Source organism: Dendrobates tinctorius, unplaced genomic scaffold (assembly GCF_039654945.1).
Source record: "Dendrobates tinctorius isolate UK_male_01 unplaced genomic scaffold, ASM3965494v1 ptg000031l, whole genome shotgun sequence".
Lineage (NCBI taxonomy): Eukaryota > Metazoa > Chordata > Amphibia > Anura > Dendrobatidae > Dendrobates > Dendrobates tinctorius.
Window position 1 is genome coordinate 2,934,815 of NW_027361699.1, and position 13,036 is coordinate 2,947,850.

The following is a 13,036-nucleotide window of genomic DNA, read 5'->3' on the forward strand; positions in this document are numbered from 1 at the left end:
TCTGCCATGCGCCGAAACAGTCGTTCCCCCCCACATACCAGGTATCAGCGTACTCAGGACAAATTGCACAATAACTTTTGCAGTCCAATTTCTCCTGTTACCCTTGGTAAAATAAAAAAAATTGAACCTGAATTATTTTTTTTGTGAAAAAAAGTTAGATGTTCATTTTTTTTAAATATTCAAAAAAATTCCTGTGATGCACCTAAAGGGTTAATAAACTTCTTGAATGTGGTTTTGAGCACCTTAAGGGGTGCAGTTTTTAGAATGATGTCACTTTTGGGTATTTTCTATCATATAGACCCCTCAAAGTGGCTTCAAATGTGATGTGGTCCTAAAAATAAAATGGTGTTTTAAAAATGAGAAATCGCTGGTCAATTTTAACACTTATAACTTCCTAACAAAAAAAAATTTTGGTTCCAAAATTGTGCTGATGTAAAGTAAACATGTGGGAAATGTTAGTTATCAAGTTTTTTGCGTGCCTTATCTCTGTGATTTAAGGGCATAAAAATTCAAAGTTGGAAAATTGCAAAATTTTCAAAATTTTTGCCAAATTTCCATTTTTCTCACAAATAAACGCAAGTTATTTGAATGAAATTTTACTACTAACATGAAGTACAATATGTCATGAGAAAACTATGTCAGAATCACTGGGATCCATGGAAGCGTTCCAGAGTTATGACCTCATAAATGTACAGTGGTCAGAATTGTAAAAATTGGCCCGGTCATGAAAGTGCAAACCACCCTTGGGGTTGAAGGGGTTAATAAACAACATTTTTTATTTTTCCATTCCATGCAAAGATGAACAGATTTTTGGCAGTTGCAACTCATGAACAAGCTGCGCAAAGTTGACCATGAGAAAAGCATGGAGATTACAAATCGATCCCTACTACTTTCAAGGACTGTCCCCGAGCCTTGTTAATGGACATTGCAAATTCTAGTTGAAGTGGAAACTGGAGGTGTTTAAAATCAAAAGGCAAATTAGATGGAATGAGTGGAATTCTTGGAATGAAAATGTCTTCTCCTTTGGCATATCCTGTTGCTGAGCTGTGTATCTAATCCTATCCTGTGTGATATCATCTGCTGAGCTGTGCGTCTAATCCAGTCCTGTGTGATACTGTTTGCTGATCTGTGTATCTAACCTGACTGCTGATCTGTGTATCTAACCCTATCCTGTGGGATACTGACTGCTGAGCTGTGTATCTAATCCTATCCTGTGTGATACTGTCTGCTGAGTAATGTATCTAATCCTATCCTATGTGATACTATCTTCTGAGCCATGTACCTAATCCTGTCCTGTGTGATACTGACTTCTGAGCCGTGTATTTAATACTATAATGTGTGATACAGTCTGCTGAGTAATGTCTCTAATCCTATTCTGTGTGATACTGTCTGCTGAGCCATGTATCTAATCCTATCCTGTGTGATACTGACTGCTGAGCTGTGTATCTGATCCTATCCTGTGTGATACAGTCTGCTGAGCTGTGTATCTAATCCTATTCTGTGTCTGTGTTACTGTCTGCTGAGCTGTTTATCTGATCCTATCCTGTGTAATACTGTCTGCTGAGCCGTGTATCTAATCCTATCCTGTGTGACACTGTCTGCTGAGCTGTGTATCTCTGCTGAACCGTAAATCTAATCCTATCCTGTGTGATACTGTCTGCTAAGCTGTGTATCTAATCCTATCCTGTGTGTTACTGTCTGCTGAGCCGTGTATCTAATCCTATCCTGCTTGTTACTGTCTGCTGAGCTGTGTATCTAATCCTATCCTGTGTGATACTGTCTGCTGAGCCATGTATCTAATCCTATCCTGTGTGTTACTGTCTGCCGAGCTGTGTATCTAATCCTATCCTATGCGATACTGTTTGCTGAGCTGTGTATCTAATCCTGTCCTGCATTTTACTGTCTGCTGAGCCGTGTATCTAATTCTATCCTGTGTGATACAGTCTGCTGAGCCGTGTATCTAATCCTGTCCTGTGTGATAGAGTGTGCTGAGCCATGTAACTAATCCTATCCTGTGTGATACAGTCTGCTGTGATGTGTATCTAATCCTATCCTGTGTGATAATGTCTGCTGAGCCGTGTATCTAATCCTATCCTGTGTTACTGACTGCTATTGCTGTGTATATAATCCTATCTTGTGTGATACTGGGCTGTGTTTCTAATCCTATACTGTCTGATACAGTCTGCTGAGCCGTGTATCTAATCCTATCCTCTGTGATACTGGGCTCCCCCTGCAGTCTGTGTCAGAGGGTGGTCTGTGTTGGCACGGTAATAAATTGTGTTATTTCCAGCTTTACAGAAGGATGATAACACCATAGAAATGATAATAATAATAGGCCTCAGTGATCACAACTGTCTACAAGGAAACCTGTAGCTCATAGCAACCAATCACAGCTCAGCTTCTTTTAAACAGCTCTTGTGAAATGAAAGCTGCTTAGTGATTGGTTGCTATGAGGAGTGGGCGTGGCTGATACACACAGATATACACTCATTTATATATATATATATATATATATATATTTTTTACACTTTACTTTGCCTATTTATTGATGCCAATCATTGGCTGACTGTTCATGTAATTTTTAATTATTTTCAATAAAGCTTTGTGTTATAATCTTCTAGTATTTTTCAACACCTCTTTTTCTATATAATTCTTTATTTTTCAACTGAATTGTACAGATTATAGATCTGAAGCTCTGAAATTATTGTTTTGGTATGAGTTTTTTTTACACAACAAAAGCCTGGAATTTTAACAGGAGATGATGTTTTATATACCCTTTCATCTAATATATAAAGCTCAAGTGTGTGTATGTATGTATGTATGTATGTGTGTGTGTATGTCCGGGATTGGCATCCGCACCGTCAGAGCTACAGCCACAAAATTTGGTACAGTCACACGTCTGGACCCCGAGAGTGTCCTAGGCTATGTTGTGAGGTGAAATTTTAACCCCTCGCATTCCAATTCACCAAACAATTTTGCCCCATCTACATAATGGGGAAAAAGTGTGTGTGTATCAAGCCCCGCCCCTCATTATAATGTCATAATGGTTGCCATGGCGACGCTGATGTCATCATAGGTTGCAAGCCCTGCCGCTCACTGTGATGTCATAATGGTTGACTATAGGATGGAGGATGTGTGATGGGTATATGGGCACTGGACTATGGGATGGCGGATATGTATGACGAGTATATGGGCACGGGACTATGGGATGGAGGATGTGTGATGGGTATATGGGCACGGGACCATGGAATGGCGGATATGTGTGATGGGTATATTGGCATGGGACTATGGGATGGAGGATATGTATGATGGGTATATGGGCATGGGACTATGAGATGAAGGATGTGTGATGGGTATATGGGCACTCGACTATGGGATGGCGAATATGTATGATGGGTATATGGGCATGGGACTATGGGATGGAGGATGTGTGATGGGTATATGGGCACTCGACTATGAGATGGAGGATATGTATGATGGGATCGTGGATATGTATGATGGGTATATGGGCACGGGACTATGGGATGGAGGATATGTGATGGGTATATGGGCATGGGACTATGGGATGGAGGATAATTATAATATGCTATAACTAACCACAGTTAGTTACTATGCACGGGCAGCGCCGGGCTCTTCAGCTAGTATAGTAGATAAAATGAAAATGAAAATTTTAAACATGAATTGATATAATTAAAAAAATGAAATGAAAATGAATTAATTAAATAGAAATTAGAGTGAAAAATCTTATCAATTAGATGTTTTTGGCCATTTAGAAATACAGTACACATTTGGACCTGATTCACCAAGACTTGTTTTGTATGCCAGTCTTGATTAAGAATACACTTTTAGCTGCCGTGAACAAAAGCAAGAAATGTATGCAAGTCAGAGACCGGCATATTATTCTGCCATAGTTTATGCTACCCGTCATAAAATGTAATGAATTTGTGTAATGTCTTTGGCTATGGTGATTCCAACTGAGTTCTGTCCACATTTGAAAAAGTTGGCAAAGGTGGTAAAAAATGGTGGAAAAATGGCAAAAGTAACATTTCATAAAGGTCTGTGCTGCACAATATTTTTTGCAATTTCAACCAGATTTATGCCAGAAAACTGAATGAAACAACACCTTTGCTTTTAATTGAAAGTTATTTTGAGGAAACTTACAACCTAGCAACTGTAAACTAATTAGCTAGACAAAAGAATACAGCCTGAGATTTAGTATGAGGTCTGAGAAGTTGATTACAATTGTGGTCATTTTATGTTTGTTCTGCACTTTTATATTAAAATTTAATCAGACAGGGTATCTCTTGTGATCACATTTAATCAACTAATTTGCCAGTATTCTGTACTTAATAGATTTGATTGCATTTTGGCATTTACTTTAATTGAGCTAATTATGAATCTATGAATAGACATTTAGATACAGTCTTTCCGATTCCCTTGCTGAAAAGTTTTAGCTTGATATGCAAAAAAGGAGAGACATTCAGCTCCATTCATCAAGATGATTTTATGTGCTCTGAATTCTATTTACTCATTCAAGAATTTAATGTTTAATCTTTAGTATAATAGTTCTACATTATAAAAATTGTATCCTGTTGTTGGCAAAAGACCTAGTTCTTTGGCTTAGCTATCAGTGTTGTCAAAAAGTTTAATGTTTTAGGTTACAATTAGGTTTTCATTTGTTCATATTATTGTTTCTTCAAAATAAAAATAATAGTCATTCACTAGGTATGGTGAAGAAACTAAGGAATGTGCATGACACAGTAAGTCTTTGATTAGTGTTCCTTAAATATTGAAGTCAAGCATTGCACCATTGATATTATACATTAAACATATCAAATCACATACACACGTGGTCAATATTGTCGGTACCCCTCATTTAATGACAGAAAACCCCACAATGGTAACAGAAATATCTTGAATCTAACAAAAGTAATAATACATCAAAAATCTGCTTAAATGAACAAGTGAAAGTCAGACATTGCTTTTCAACCATGCTTCCACAGAATTTAAAAAAAAATAAAACTCATGAAATATACCTGGACAGAAATGATAGTACCCTTAACTTAATATTTTGTTGCACAACCTTTTGAGGCAATCACTGCAATCAAACGATTCCTGTAACTGTCAATGAGATTTCTGCACCTCTCGACAGGTATCTTGGTACACTCCTCAAGAGCAAACTGCTCCCGTTGTCTCGTGTTTGAAGGTTGCCTTTTCCAGACGGCATGTATCAGCTCTTTCCAAAGATGCTCAATAGGATTTAGATTTAGGTCAGGACTCATAGAAGGCCACTTCAGAATAGTCCAATGTTTTCCTCTTAGCCATTCTTGGGTGTTTTTACCTGTGCATTTTGGGTCATTATCCTGTTGCAAGACCCATGACCTGTGACTGAGACCAAGCTTTCTGACACTGGGCTGCACATTTCTCTCCAGAATCCCTTGATAGTCTTGAGATTTCATTGTACCCTGCACAGATTCAAGACATCCAGTGCCAGATGCAGCAGAGCAGCCACAGAATACTACAGAGTCTCCTAAATGTTTCACAGTTCCACTTTTTCTCATCTGTGACATTCTCCCACAAGCTTTGTAGCTTGTCAACATGTAGTTTGGCAAATTTCAGTCTGGCTTTTTTATGATTTTTTTTCAACAATGGTGTCCTCCTTGGTTGTCTCCCATGAAGTCCACTTTGGCTCATACAATGATGGATGGTGCGATCTGACACTGATGTTCCTTGAGCTGGAAGTTCACCTTTTTTTTTCATCTTTTTAGAAGGTAGAAGTTTTTCTGGGCTCTTTTCTTATCATTAGTATTATCCGTCTCTTTGATTTGTTATCAATTTTCCGCCTGTGGCCATGTCCAGGGAGGTTGGCTACAGTCCCATGGAGCTTAAATTTCTGAATAATATGTGCAACTGTACTCACAGGAACATCAAGCTGCTTGGAGATGGTCTTATAACTTTTACCTTTAACATCTTTGTCTATAAATTTCTTTCTAATCTCCTGAGACAACTCTTTCCTTCACTTCCTCTGGTCCATGTTGAGTGTGATACACACCATGTCACCAAACAGCACAGTGAGTATCTGTAGCCCTCTATACAGGCCCACTCACTGATTCCAAGATTGTAGACACCTGTGATGTTAATTAGTGGACACACCTTGATTTAACATATCCCTTTGTCACATTATTTTCAGGAGTACCATCATTTCTGTCCAGGCCTATTTCATGAGTTTTATGTTTTTTTAAGATTCTGTGGAAGCATGGTTAAAAAGCAATGTCTGATGTTAATTTGTTTATTTTCTTAGATTTTTTATTTATTATTACTTTTGTCAGATTCATGATATTTCTGTGACCATTGAGGGTTTTTCTGTCATTAAATGAAGGGTACCAACAATTTTGACCACGTGTGTATAATTTGCTACGACTACTGCACAGCAACTGAGCAGCATTATTGTATGTTAAGTGTGAAAAATAATATCGCATCATTTATGATTGAGGTTAGCCCCTTACTGCCATCAGACGTACTATCCCCTCCATGTGCCCTGGGACTTAATTCCCAGGGACGTGATAGTACGTCATTGCGATCAGCGGCGCCCACGTGGTGATCTGTGATGTGACAGATCAGCGATCTGTCACAGGACAGTGATGTCCCACATGGGACAATGTAATAAAGTTTAAAAAAAAACAAAGTGTAAAAATTGTTTTAAAAAAATCGCTAAATAAATTAGTAAAAAAAAAAATTCCCCAATAAATCCTTTTTTTGAAAATAAAAACAAACAAACAATAAAAGTACACATATTTGGTATCGCCGAGTCCGTAACGACCCGCCCTATAAAACTGTCCCATTAGTTAACCCCTTTAACGAAACCCTTAAAAAATAAAAATAAAAAACAAAGCAAAAAATAATGATTTATTATCATACCACCGAACAAAAAGTTCAATAACGCGCGATCAGAAAGACGCATATAAATTTCCATGGTACCGCTGAAAACGACAGCTTGTCCCGCAAAAAACGAGCCACAACACAGCATCATACTCAAAAAATTAAAAAGTTATAGCTCGCAGAATAAAGTGATGCAAAAATAATTATTTTTTATATAAAATAGTTTTCATTGCATAAAACTGACAAAACAAAAAAAGACCTAAATGAGATATAGCTGTAACCATACAGACCCGAAGAATAAAAGCGCTTTATCAATTTTACCACACGCGAAATGGTGTAAACGCACCCCCCAAAAGAAATTCATGAAACGCTGGTTTTAGTTCGTTCTGCATCCCAAAAATCAGAATAAAAAGTGATCTAAAAATGTCACGTGCCCGAAAATGGTACCAATAAAAACGTCAACTGGTCCCGCAAAAAATAAGACCTCACATGACTCGGTGGGTCAAAATACGGAAAAATTATAGCTCTCAATATGTGGTGATGCAAAAACTATTTTTACAATAAAAAGCGTCTTTTAGCGTGCGACAGCAGCTGCCAAATATAAAAACCGCCATAAATAGTAAATCAAACCCCCCGTTATCACCCCCTTAGTTAGGGAAAAATAATAAAATAAAAAAATGTATTTATTTCCATTTTCCCATTGGGGTTAGGGTTAGGGCTAGGGTTAGAGTTAGGGCTAGGGTTAGAGTTAGGGTTAGGGCTAGGGTTAGGGTTAGTGCTAGGGTTAGGGCTGAGATTAGGGTTAGGGGTGTGTTGGGGATAGGGTTGGAGTTATATTTGGGGGTTTCCACTGTTTGGGCACATCAGGTGCTCTCCAAATGCAACATGGCGTCTGATCTCAATTCCAGCCAATTCTGCGTTGAAAAAGTAAAATGGTGCTCCTTCCATTCCAAGCTCTGCCATGCGCCCAAACATTGTTTTACCCCCACATATAGGGTATCAGCATACTCAGGACAAATTGCAAAACAACTTTTGGGGTCCAATTTCTCCTGTTACCCTTAGGAAAATAAAAAATTGGGGGCAAAAATATCATTTTTGTGGAAAAAAATGATTTTTTTATTTTCACGCCCAGGCGTTATAAACTTCTGTGAAGCACTTGGGGGTTCAAAGTGCTCACCACACATCTAGATAAGTTCCTGGGGGGGGTCTAGTTTCCAAAATGGGGTTACTTGTGGGGAGTTTCAATAGTTTAGGTACATCAGGGGCTCTCCAAACGCACATGACACCTGCAGACCAATCCATCAAAGTCTGCATTCCAAAACGTCACTACTTCCCTTCCGAGCCCCGACGTGTGCCCATACAGTAGTTTTCTCCCACATTTGAGGTATCAACATACTCAGGACAAATTGGACAACAACTTTTGCATTCCAATTTCTCCTTTTACCCTTGGGAAAATAAAAAAAATGGAGACTAATTGATGATGTTTGTGGAAAAAATACCATTTTTTATTTTCATGCCTGGGCGTTATAAACTTCTGTGAATCCCTTGGGGGTTCAAAGTGCTCACTACACATCTAGATAAGTTCCTTAGGGGGTCTAGTTTCCAAAATGGGGTCATTTGTGTGGGGTTTCCACTGTTTAGGTACATTAGGGGCTCTCCAAAGGCAACATGACACCTGCAGACCATTCCATCAAAGTCTGCATTCCAAAACGTCACTACTTCCCTTCCGAGCCCCGACGTGTGCCCATACAATTGTTTTCTCCCACATATGGAGTGTCAGTGTGCTCAGGACAAATTGGACAACAACTTTTGGGTCCAATTTCTCCTGTTACCCTTGGGAAAATAAAAAAAATTTGGACTAAAAGATGATGTTTGTTGAAAAAATACGATATTTTTATTTTCACGCTCGGCCGTTATAAACTTCTGTGAAGCACTGGGGGGTTCAAAGTGCTCACCACACATCTAGATAAGTTCCTTAGGGGGTCTAGTTTCCAAAATGCGGTCACTTGTGGGGGGTTTCCACTGTTTAGGTACATCAGGGGCTCTCCAAAAGCAACATGACACCCGCAGACCATTCCATCAAAGTCTGCATTCCAAAACATCACTACTTCCCTTCCGAGCCCCGACGTGTGCCCATACAGTAGTTTTCTCCCACATACGGGGTATCAGCGTACTCAGGACAAATTGGACAACAACTTTTGTGTCCAATTTCTCCTGTTACCCTTGGGAAAAAAAAAAAAATGGGGACTAAAAGATGATGTTTGTTGAAAAAATACGATATTTTTATTTTCACGCTCAGTCGTTATAAACTTCTGTGAAGCACTGGGGGGTTCAAAATGCTCACCACACATCTAGTTAAGTTCCTTAGGGAGTCTAGTTTCCAAAATGTGGTCACTTGTGGGGGGTTTCCACTGTTTAGGTACATCAGGGGCTCTCCAAAAGCAACATGACACCCGCAGACCATTCCATCAAAGTCTGCATTCCAAAACGTCACTACTTCCCTTCCGAGCCCCGACGTGTGCCCATACAGTAGTTTTTTCCCACATATGGGGTATCAGTGTACTCAGGACAAATTGGCCAACAACTTTTGGGGTCCAATTTCTCCTTGTACCCTTGGGAAAATAAAAAATATTGGTGACTAAAAGATCATGTTTGTGGAAAAAATACGATTTTTTTATTTTCACGCCCGGGCGTTATAAACTTCTGTGAAGCACTGGGGGGTTCAAAGTGCTCACCACACATCTAGATAAGTTCCTTGGAGGGTCTAGTTTCCAAAATGGTGTCATTTGTGGGGGGTTTCTACTGTTTTGGTACATCAGGGGTTTTCCAATCACGACATGGTGTCCGATCTCAATTCCAGCCCAAAAACGTCAAATGGCGCTTCTTCCCTTCCGAGCTCTGCCATGCACCCAAATAGTCATTTACACCCACATATGGGGTATCAGCGTACTCAGTACAAATTGCACAAAAACTTTTAGGGTCCTGTTACCCTTGGAAAAATAAAAATTGGGGTGAAAAGATCATTTTTGTGGAAAAAATATGATTTTTTAATTGTACCGCTGTACGCTATAAACATCTGTGAAGCCCTTGTTGGTTCAAAGTTCTCACCACATATCTAGATAAGTTCCTTGCGGGGTCTAATTTCCAAAATGGGGTCATTTGTGGGGGGTTTCCACTGTTTAGGTACATCAGGGGCTCTCCAAACGTGACATGGCGTCCGATCTGAATTCCAGCCTATTTTGCATTGAAAAAGTCAAACGGCGCTCCTTCCCTTCTGAAGTCTGCTATGCGCCGAAACAGTGGTTCCCCCCACATATTAGGTATCAGCGTACTCAGGACAAATTGCACAATAACTTTTTCAGTCCAATTTCTCCTGTTACCCTTGGTAAAATAAAAAAAATTGAACCTGAAGTATTTTTTTAGTGAAAAAAAGTTAAATGTTCATTTTTTTAAAATATTCAAAAAATTCCTGTGACGCACCTAAAGGGTTAATAAACTTCTTGAATGTGGTTTTGAGCACCTTAAGGGGTGCAGTTTTTAGAATGGTGTCACTTTTTGGTATTTTCTATCATATAGACCCCTCAAAGTGGCTTCAAATGTGATGTGGTCCGTAAAAATAAAATGGTGTTGCAAAAATGAGAAATCGCTGGTCAACTTTTAACCCTTATAACTTCCTAACAAAAAAAAATTTGGTTCCAAAATTGTGCTGATTTAAAGTAAACATGTGGGAAATGTTATTTATTAAGTTTTTTGTGTGCCATATCTTTGTGATTTAAGGGCATAAAAATTCAAAGTTGGAAAATTGCTAAATTTTCAAAATTTTTGCCAAATTTCAATTTTTTTCACAAATAAACACAAGTTATATGAATGAAATTTTACCACTAACATGAAGTACTATAAGTCACGAGAAAACTATGTCAGAATCACCGGGATCCATGGAAGCGTTTCAGAGTTATAAACTCATAAAAGGACAGTGGTCAGAATTGTAAAAATTGGCCCGGTCATGAACGTGCAAACCACCCTTGGGGCTTAAGGGGTTAATAAAATAGTGTGTCTAAATTAATTTACAGCACTGTAGTAAAATGAGATCCTGAGATATAGTTAGTCTCACTGCTGCCCCCCAAAAATGTGTTTGAAGAAATTAGGCTATGTGCACACGCTGCGGATTGGTCTGCGGATTTTTTATCTGCGGAACCGCAGGTAAAACCGCAGGTAAAATGACCTGTGGTTTTACCTGCGGATTGGCCTGTGGTTTTCCCCTGCGGTTTATCACCTCTACAATGGAGGAGATGGTAAACTGCAGCAGAATCCGCAGAAAAGAAGTGACATGTCATTTCTTTCTGCGGATTCAAAACCGCAGCTTTTCCGCAGCTAAAAATCCACAGCATATGCACAACAGATTGTAAATCCCATAGATTTACATGCTACTGTACACTGTCTGCAGAACTGCTGCAGATCCGCAGCAAAAACCGCAGCGTGTGCACACAGCCTTAGGCCGGGGTCACACTGGCGAGGAATACGGCCGAGTGAGAGGCGCTAAAAGCACGCATTAGACACGGACCAATGATTCTCGCACCAGGCGTATATTTCTCATCCGTATTCTACGCTCCGTGCCAATCGCAGCATGCTGCGATTGTCAGCGTACTACGGCCGTAGTACGCCAATGCAAGTCTATGGGTGCGCAAAAAATACAGATTACACACAGACCAGACGTGTGACCTGCGAGCAATACGCAGGTCTTTTGGCTGGTGGCAGGAAATGGGCCAATCCATCATCAGGAAGCCTAGACATGCAAATGAGCTCAAAAAGCGCTCCAGACATCCAGGAAGTACGCCTCCACGGACTACAGCAGCAGCATGGTGTCCACTTACATAAATGTGGAGATGTTAATAGTACTGGTGCAGAAGCGTCCCGAAATCTGGGACCAACGCGATGCCAATTATTCAAACTGGGCAACAAAGGAGGCGTCATGGAGGTGCATCTGTCGCCAGATGTACCATGACTTTGGTGACCGACCACGTGAGGAGCAGCATAAAATTCATAAGTACAAGCCAAAATATGAGTAACCTTAGCGCACAACAAAAAAGGAATATAGAATCAGCATGTGCATGTACTTTTTGCCTCATGAGGCCGTTAGATCTGGATGTGACACGTGGATTCACACAGCCATAATTTGGGTTTAGGCCACAAGCTCCATCCTCATAGACAAACCAATTATTAAGTGTAGCTAAAGAGACCCTGTGTATCTTCCCAATTAGATATGCCACCATGGGTAGAAAGCACACCTCAGAAGGCCCCATGCTTAGACTACTGGTAGCAAATGTGACCTATCAAATATGTGAATTTGACAATATTTCCTGTCACATTGCAGTGAAAGATGTGATGAAACGCTGGCGAAGCATCCGGGACCAATACCGCCGGGAACGCCAGCAGCGGTCCAGGAGTGGGGATGCGGGATACGTAAAACGAAAATATATCTATTACGACCGGCTCTCCTTCCTCACCCCGATTCTGGATCTGAGACCGTAAGTAGATACCTCACACCACATTACACAGATACTTTACAGGGCCAAAAATATTGATGTATTTTTGCCTCTGTTCTATTTCATAACAGAACTCAATCCAACCTTACGGATCGAGGAACGGGCTCAGAGACAGAGCCCATAATTGATCCTGTAGGGGATGAGGTGGCTGGCCCATCTTCTCCCCCTACAAGAAGCATGGCAGAAGACATGAGGAGAGATCACATCACAGGAGAACCCATTGGCTGCCCAACAAACAACACCACCAGGACGGTCTGCTGCTGCCCCCTCACCCATCCTGGAAGAGCCGGGCAACTTGAGCAGCAGCCCAACTGGCCAGATCAGGGGATCCCCACAGGCTGCTGTTACATCCCGGCGAGGCCGAAGAAGGCGCCAGGTCACTGTTCAAGAGAGCAGGACCAATGTGGACACAGGGGTGCTAAATTATTTATCTCGAAGTCACTACAGATGATGGGGAGGAGGCCTACTCACGGAGCCTGACCCTTTATCTCCGTGCCCTTACCCGTGAGGTCAGGCTCCGTATTAGGGGATGTTTTCAGATCCTGCTTGATGCAAGCACCCCCCCATACCCCATATGAGCTTCTCAAATATCTGGAGAGGTGGCAGCTTTCCCC

The 13,036-nt window shown here is 40.4% G+C and overlaps 1 protein-coding gene across 12 annotated transcripts in view; it reads right to left on the bottom strand.

The window, feature by feature from the left end:
* The window catches only part of LINGO2 (leucine rich repeat and Ig domain containing 2), a 2,318,940-nt gene that overhangs the window by 1,973,777 nt on the left and 332,127 nt on the right, over nucleotides 1-13,036 (bottom strand). The window lies entirely within an intron of this gene.